The sequence below is a fragment of the Lolium rigidum genome, chromosome 7 (genome assembly GCF_022539505.1).
Source record: "Lolium rigidum isolate FL_2022 chromosome 7, APGP_CSIRO_Lrig_0.1, whole genome shotgun sequence".
Lineage (NCBI taxonomy): Eukaryota > Viridiplantae > Streptophyta > Magnoliopsida > Poales > Poaceae > Lolium > Lolium rigidum.
Genome location: NC_061514.1, coordinates 25,444,760 through 25,451,530, shown reverse-complemented (window position 1 = coordinate 25,451,530; position 6,771 = coordinate 25,444,760). Strand labels below are relative to the sequence as shown.

General features: G+C 44.7%; 1 long non-coding RNA gene across 3 annotated transcripts; it reads right to left on the bottom strand.

Moving 5' to 3' along the window:
* Positions 1-1,307: 1,307 nt before the first annotated feature.
* Positions 1,308-4,568, bottom strand: LOC124679301. 3 transcript variants are annotated; one of them, XR_006994919.1, is made up of 4 exons: positions 3,131-4,568; positions 2,533-2,866; positions 2,374-2,434; positions 1,308-2,169 (listed from the first exon to the last, which is right to left on the bottom strand). It is a non-coding gene; the product is annotated as an uncharacterized LOC124679301 (long non-coding RNA). The 3 variants fall into 3 exon arrangements; XR_006994918.1 differs by having other exon boundaries at positions 1,308-2,434; XR_006994917.1 differs by having other exon boundaries at positions 1,308-2,866.
* Between the last annotated feature and the right edge of the window lie 2,203 nt (positions 4,569-6,771).

The following is a 6,771-nucleotide window of genomic DNA, read 5'->3' as shown; positions in this document are numbered from 1 at the left end:
TGTTTAAATCTGTTTCAGCTTTGTAAAAAAAAAGGTACATGTAGTCTCAACAACTTAAAGCATAATGAGTGGTGGATATCAGTCCGACGCGTAGAGTTGCGTGTAAAAAAAAGAGTTTTCGGTGCATCTTGCTGGAAGGGTGTGTTCGGACAGGCGGGAACCGGGGACGAGCGATGCACGCAGGTGTAGCTAGCTAGCCCGGTCGATCGACGTCGTTGACGACGTGGAGAAGCTTGGCCCGATTTTTCCTTGACCCAGACGCGCCGTCGCTCCGGTTCCGGTAGGTATGTAGGAAGCGGCCTCCACCAGATGCACCTTCGCTCCCGGCAATACTCGGCTCGCGTCAAGCTTCAGATTACGTCTTTCACTAGTTAGTTAGACAGTTAGTAGTAGATGGGACGGTGCAAGCGACAGATTACGTCTGCAAGTGTAGAGATGTCGTCGTCTCACCTCGCGTTCGCTTTCTGTTGGTCGACGTGCCACCTCGCAGACGTGCTGCTCTCCTGTGGTGCTTGGATGATCAGGCGGCGACGCCACTAATTTTGGCTTATCCTGTTACTCTAGTCTCTAGACTCTAGCCTAGAGCGAAAAGTACAGCCAACGAATTAAACATCAGCCTCCTGTATTTGTTCTCATGCAAGAAGATGGAACGAAGCCGCGCGTCAAAAAAGGCTGGACAAAATGCATATGCCAGGCCAGAGCTCCCGGAGGATCTCCACCACCCGAACGACGGAGAGTCGAACACGCGAGAGAACCCTAAAATGGTATCTTCAAGAAGATCACGACGCAACAACGCAACCACCACCTGATCCCGGAATCTTAGGTTTTCACCTGGAGTACGTGAAAAGACGAGCACCGTCACAGCGATGCCCTGAAGAAGGGAACTACCCTATTTCATCCGCAATAGTGTCTTCGCGCTATTTTTCCCAACCTATTAGCCCAAGGGCCCGAGTATTCCTCTTTAAGAAAAGACTAGGAAAAGTGCCCGTGCGTTGCACCGGACTTGTGAGAAACAAATATTCAAACGCTCTCATAAACCTTTCAAGTTGACATTTCTCCAAGTTAGGCATCCCTTAATTGGTTAATCCCGATCGTGCTCTTTGATTAACTCACACCATACACTTAATTGATCAATAAGGGTGGCTAGCTAGTAGGAGAGCCTTTTTCTCTCTTACAGAATTGGAGAAGGCAGTATTTACAATCTCATAATCCAATCCACCTCCATATATTCCGTGGTAGTAAACCTTATGACAACAATCCAACAAGCAAAGTGCACATCTGGTAAACAAGAAAGACGCAAGTTTGTATGATGTAAAACAATGTATATTTCATTCCAATTTGACAATTCGTTTCCAACTTTGAAGCCTGATATTTGTATATCATACACCCTTTTTTTAAAATTATCTTTTCAGCCTCAGCACCTGTCAGTACTAACACCATCCTCCATCAGCTGAATTTTTCATTAGTCATTCTATCTCTAGTAGTTGCTTCTCATTAACCTTTAGCAATTTCAACCACTCGTACAATCTTGGAAAGAAAACTTCAGACCTCAAACACCATGCTTGAAAAACAATAAAGGGAACAGTCCAATTAGCATGAATCCTTTCCGCCCCACCATTACTAAACATTGGGTTTCCAGGGAAATTCTAGTGAATATCAGCTTGTCTACTCCACTTGCCACAACTCTCCATACTGTTAGAAAATATAGCACATTTAGGCCACCTTCCAGCTTACATAGCATCCCTTGCTTGTAGCCCGAAGATTCTATGATGGCCCTGATATAGCTGGTTTTTCTGAATGCTCCTGCCACTGCATATTGTTCTTCAGAAAATCCCAAGAGCAAGCATCAAATGCTATAAGATTAACAATAGAAATCTAATCAACCCATTCTAATCTAAATTTTCTCTGTTGATCTATCTCTTGCTGGAATACACACCTACCTTTGCGAAGTACATGTAGATTTTCCATTCCAAGAAAGAAACGCGTTCTCGCATCATTGTGTCAATGTGGATCCAATGAACCGAGCTGCACTAATGGACGCTTCTACTTCCATTAAAGCATTATCATCTGCCAGCGCAGTTAATACCTCTGCTTGTTGACACCTTGAAACATGGAACCGAGGAATTCTATAGGTGATGAAGCGGAACTCCTAATAATGGTAAACCAAGCCTGCAATAAAATCGTAGCATTCCAAGTAACAACTTGATCAGACATTTCCAATAAGTACACTGGGACCAACACACTATGCACCGTTTAGTTCATTATTATGGAGCTAAAATCTGACTAATCATATCCACAGCCTGCATTATCAATTCTTGCAGCAGTAGAATAATTGACCAATTCAGTTTAAGAGGAAGATGCCGAAATACCAACCCAAATATGCCACCATGTGCTTCAATTAGACGATAGACCAATCACTGGACAACCAAAGCTTCTGCATTGCAAAGCAGTACATCATATAAATTTATCCACAATCAAAGCCATAGAAACAACCGTGAAGCATAAAATCTCTGGAGGACCAAATTTCATAACCTGTAATATCGCCCTAGCTTGTCGAATGGCCGGGAGCAGCCTGGCGGTGCTGTGGTGGTGTTAATTCACGGTTCGCCGAAGTGGGCAATGCATCCTCCAACACACACCCATGGACACTCCCCTGGGTACAAGACAGGGCGACACATGCATCACCACCTAGACAGAGCTCCCGGTCCGCACGGGTGCGCTTGGGCTCGACCGCAGCCGAGTCCATGATAATGTGTGACATCTAAATTTCACGATAACATGTGACATTCAAAATCCCGAACTCAGTGATGAATTAATGTACTCTGAGGGCTTCTTTCCATCTCAAATCTGACATACGTGCAAGCTCCTGGTTTTGCAAGAAATTAAGAACCAATATATAAGATCTTTTACTTAGTCAAACAAATTTACATGAGAAATTTTGAAATTTCCCTTGCCGACTGCTAACAAGACTTGTGTTCACGGAAATAATTTGGACTATCAATAGCATTCAGCAAAATCCACTCCACAAATTTGCCCCATAGCATAAAGGACCTCAGTACCTCACAGAAGCAGTACAACGAGCATGGATGAACCAAAGAGAATATCAGTACTTGTTGATAAACATATTCACCTGAGATCTTCAATATTCTTCGGACCCAATGTGGAGGAGCTCAAATCATTCCTCAACGCCATCTGATGCGCAGCAGCCTTGCTAGTCCACGCCGGCGTATGCCTTCACGGCGTCAATCGCTGTAGCGTCGAGGATGCGCTCGTCCCTGTTGTACGCCTTCACGGCGTCAATCGCTGCAGCCGCGCTCGTCCCTGCTGCTCCTCAGTTCTGGGCTGCAAACAGGAAGCAGGGATTTGTAAAACACTTATAGATTCCTCCATAGCAAATAGTTCAAGAGTGTTTGAGCATTTTACAGTAATTCTGTGCGTTCAGGTATGAAAGAAATAAGGAACATTGAGATACGATGCTCTGATGGTACTTTACAGTAAGGGGCATAGAAGAGTGAATCATTTTTGGTGGAGAAATCTTTTGTGGGAGATCAGCAGTAGCACTGTTAGATGGCATTGCAAGAAATTATATATTGGTGGTATTCTGAATGCACCAATTTAGTAATCGTGCACTGCAGTCAAACCGATTCTTTGGTAAAGGCAAGAGCGGCCGCGAGATGAACGTTCGCGAGGGTCGCGCACTTCACGACGCGGACGAAGGCGACCAATACCAATAGCCTTGGACAACGGCTAGAATAAGCTAAATTGTTATGGTTGTTCACAAATAAGAAAGTTTATAAGATAACTGCAAAAAACGAACAAAAAATGCATAGGTAGTGAGATGGATCAGGAACAATGTTCATTGCCTTTTTCGAAGCTCCAGTCATAAAGATAAAGATGTATTCACATAGCAGTCATCATAAATGATTGAAGTGTTACAAAAACCAAGTTTCCCAAAACTACCTTTGTGTCAAAGAAGAAAATAATTCGTTGGGTGTTTGAAAGCTAGTACCTGGCATCTGAACTATTAACTGTGACTTTACCCACAAGGTGTTTATTTAGTTCCATATCAAGCATTTAGCACCAGACCGATCTGTTGACCCTATTCAATCACAGAATACAGATGAACCCATATTGTAGAGCGTAGCAAAACAGGGAGGAAATCTAAAAATCAGGGAGAATTTGCTGAGATTCAGAATAAAAAATGTGGTACAACAACTACGAGATTCAGAATCAAAACTTAAGCATTTCCATCCACTTCCAAATGCACACAAACACACAAATAAAAATCAGACTGTGAGCTGAGGCAATATAATTGGACTCCCACTCGTAGGCAGTGGCATTCCCATGAAGTGAATATAGTCAGAGAATTGTTTGTGGTAGTAGTACATCGGGAGAGATCTAGGGTGAGGGAGGAAAGAGATATGGATGACCAAAGTGATGGGAGAGTACATATGTTGACAGGAAGAAGATTGGCATTTAGTTAATGACAGATATCAGGGCAAATGACTTATGCTCTCTAATAAGACAATGGTGTCAAGATAAAGGTGCATTAAAACCAAGTGAGATAAAATTAAACATTATGGAAATTAACACCAACTGTCTGCTCCAGCTTGTGCTTCAAAACACTCCCAGCATAGTGAATAAAATTAACTTGATGTTACAATTGTGTGGAGATCACCAACGAAAGTTGATTCCCCTCCTACTCTATCGTTCTAGCTGTTGTTACTCGATACACAACACCATCTGGCCAAAAGTTGATTGAGATTATGCGATGAAGTCTGAACCCGGACTATCATGTGATCCTTTATTCAGATAAAAGAACTTGAACGGGCTGCAGCAAGTAAAGCAGATATGTAAATGCATCTCCCCTTTACCTGACCCAGCCGGCTGGGGAGAGGCGTCTTGCTCACCGCGGCCTGCCGCACTGGTCGGCTCACATGGCTTGGGCAGCCATCCTCCGCGGATTAGGGTCCTCAACGCGACGCCGAAGAGGAGGAGGGTCCGGTCTACTCCCCCACGCCACCAAGAGGATCAGTCAAGGAATCCGAGACGCTCGATAAGCAGAGGCGCGTCCCGCCGCCTGGATCTCGCCGTGTTGTTCCCTTCTTCCGCTCCGGCCTCCAACCCTTCTCCATCGGCGTTCCCCAACCGCCCCCGCCGCCAGGAGGACCGGTCGAGGAAGCCGATACGCTCGCGAACCAGCGGCGCATCCCGCCGCCGGGCGCCAGGCTGCGCCATCGCCTTGTTCCGCTGCAGCTTCCATCCCGCCGGCCGGAGGGGCGCTGGCGGCTGGCGAGGTCCTGGCTGGCTGCTGCCTGACCAGAGGGGCGCTGGCGGTCGATTGGGTTCTCCCGGGCGACGATTGCACGCGATGGCACCGCCGGTCGCGGGACGCGGCGGCTTTCCTCGAGATTGAAGCGCACGGGGGGTTGTGCGATGGGCGGGGGAGAGAGAAGGGGCAGGGTTTCCTGGCTGAGTAAACGAACCGGTACGGTGGCAATTGTATGTATTATTCGGTTTGGTGGGAGGGCAAAACCGTCCCAAAAAATGTTGGACGAAAATTTTGGCAGAAACCTTAGCTCCTTTATTATTAGGTATAGAAGAAGTTGCTTTCACCTTTTCGTCGTGATGAAATGCAACATGTCGATGCCTCTTCTGAATTGGAAAATAATATCACTAATGCAGATGATTGTTAACAAATAATTTATACTATGTTGTTGCCTCATAAAATGCTGATGTTAGTCCCCCAAATTGAAAACTATTGTTGTATGTGGTTATGTATGTATGGTTAAGTCACCTTTAGACTATGTATCCTTCATTTTTGGTGAAATCCTTTATTTTTAGGCTATATCTAGTTTTTTCTTTTTCAAAATGATATTTGAAATATAGCACTCTATTAGCACGATATAGCGTCTATAGCCTTTGAAGGAGGCCACCGCTATTTTAAACCTTGCTTTTAGTCGACCGCTTGCACAACGTTTCCTGACGGTGAATCATCGTAGCAAATTTACAAAAGGTATTAGTTAATCTAATCATCGATCACGAAAATTTCGACATGACGGAATCGGACAAAACCTAGATTCCGTGCCAATCAACTTAAAAGAGCTCAATTATGTTATGTATTTGCAAAATATTTGAGCATATAAAATCATATTTAATATGGTGTTGCCACCCGGTGGCAATGCCCACCCACTGGCTGCGGTCCGATCCATCTTAGAGATTCTCACTGCATGCAAATAACTATCACCTGTGATGCTGCTAATTACCTATACAATCTGCAAACACGCTGCCAGGACTGGAGCTATGGCAGTGTTAACGTCCCCCAAGCAGGAAATAATGAGAGAGTGGCAGGGTTGTCCATACGTGTACTCCTTAGTCAAAATCTATCACGATATTCACGCGAGTGCATAAACCATAGCCTGTGGTAAGCTGTAAAAGGAACAGTAGTACAGTCCATGTATGAACCATGTGTAGTAATGATACACTACCAAGATGCATCGATGGATAGTGTACGGTAATATTTGTCAGACTGAATTTATGTAGATACTTTATCATGTCACTGCAGGCAGAGACACAAATAGTTGATCGGTAGCTAGCGCTAGGAGCAGACAACACATGATTTATTTTTTGACTTTGGACATGTGAATTGCTGAATTAGGATAGAGCTCTGGCTGCCTGCCAATCTCCCAGCGACTTCAAGGAAACTCCCTGAGGTGATTGTCAGCATTAGATAAGACTACGCGGTTTACCATTTATGGATCACATGCTACG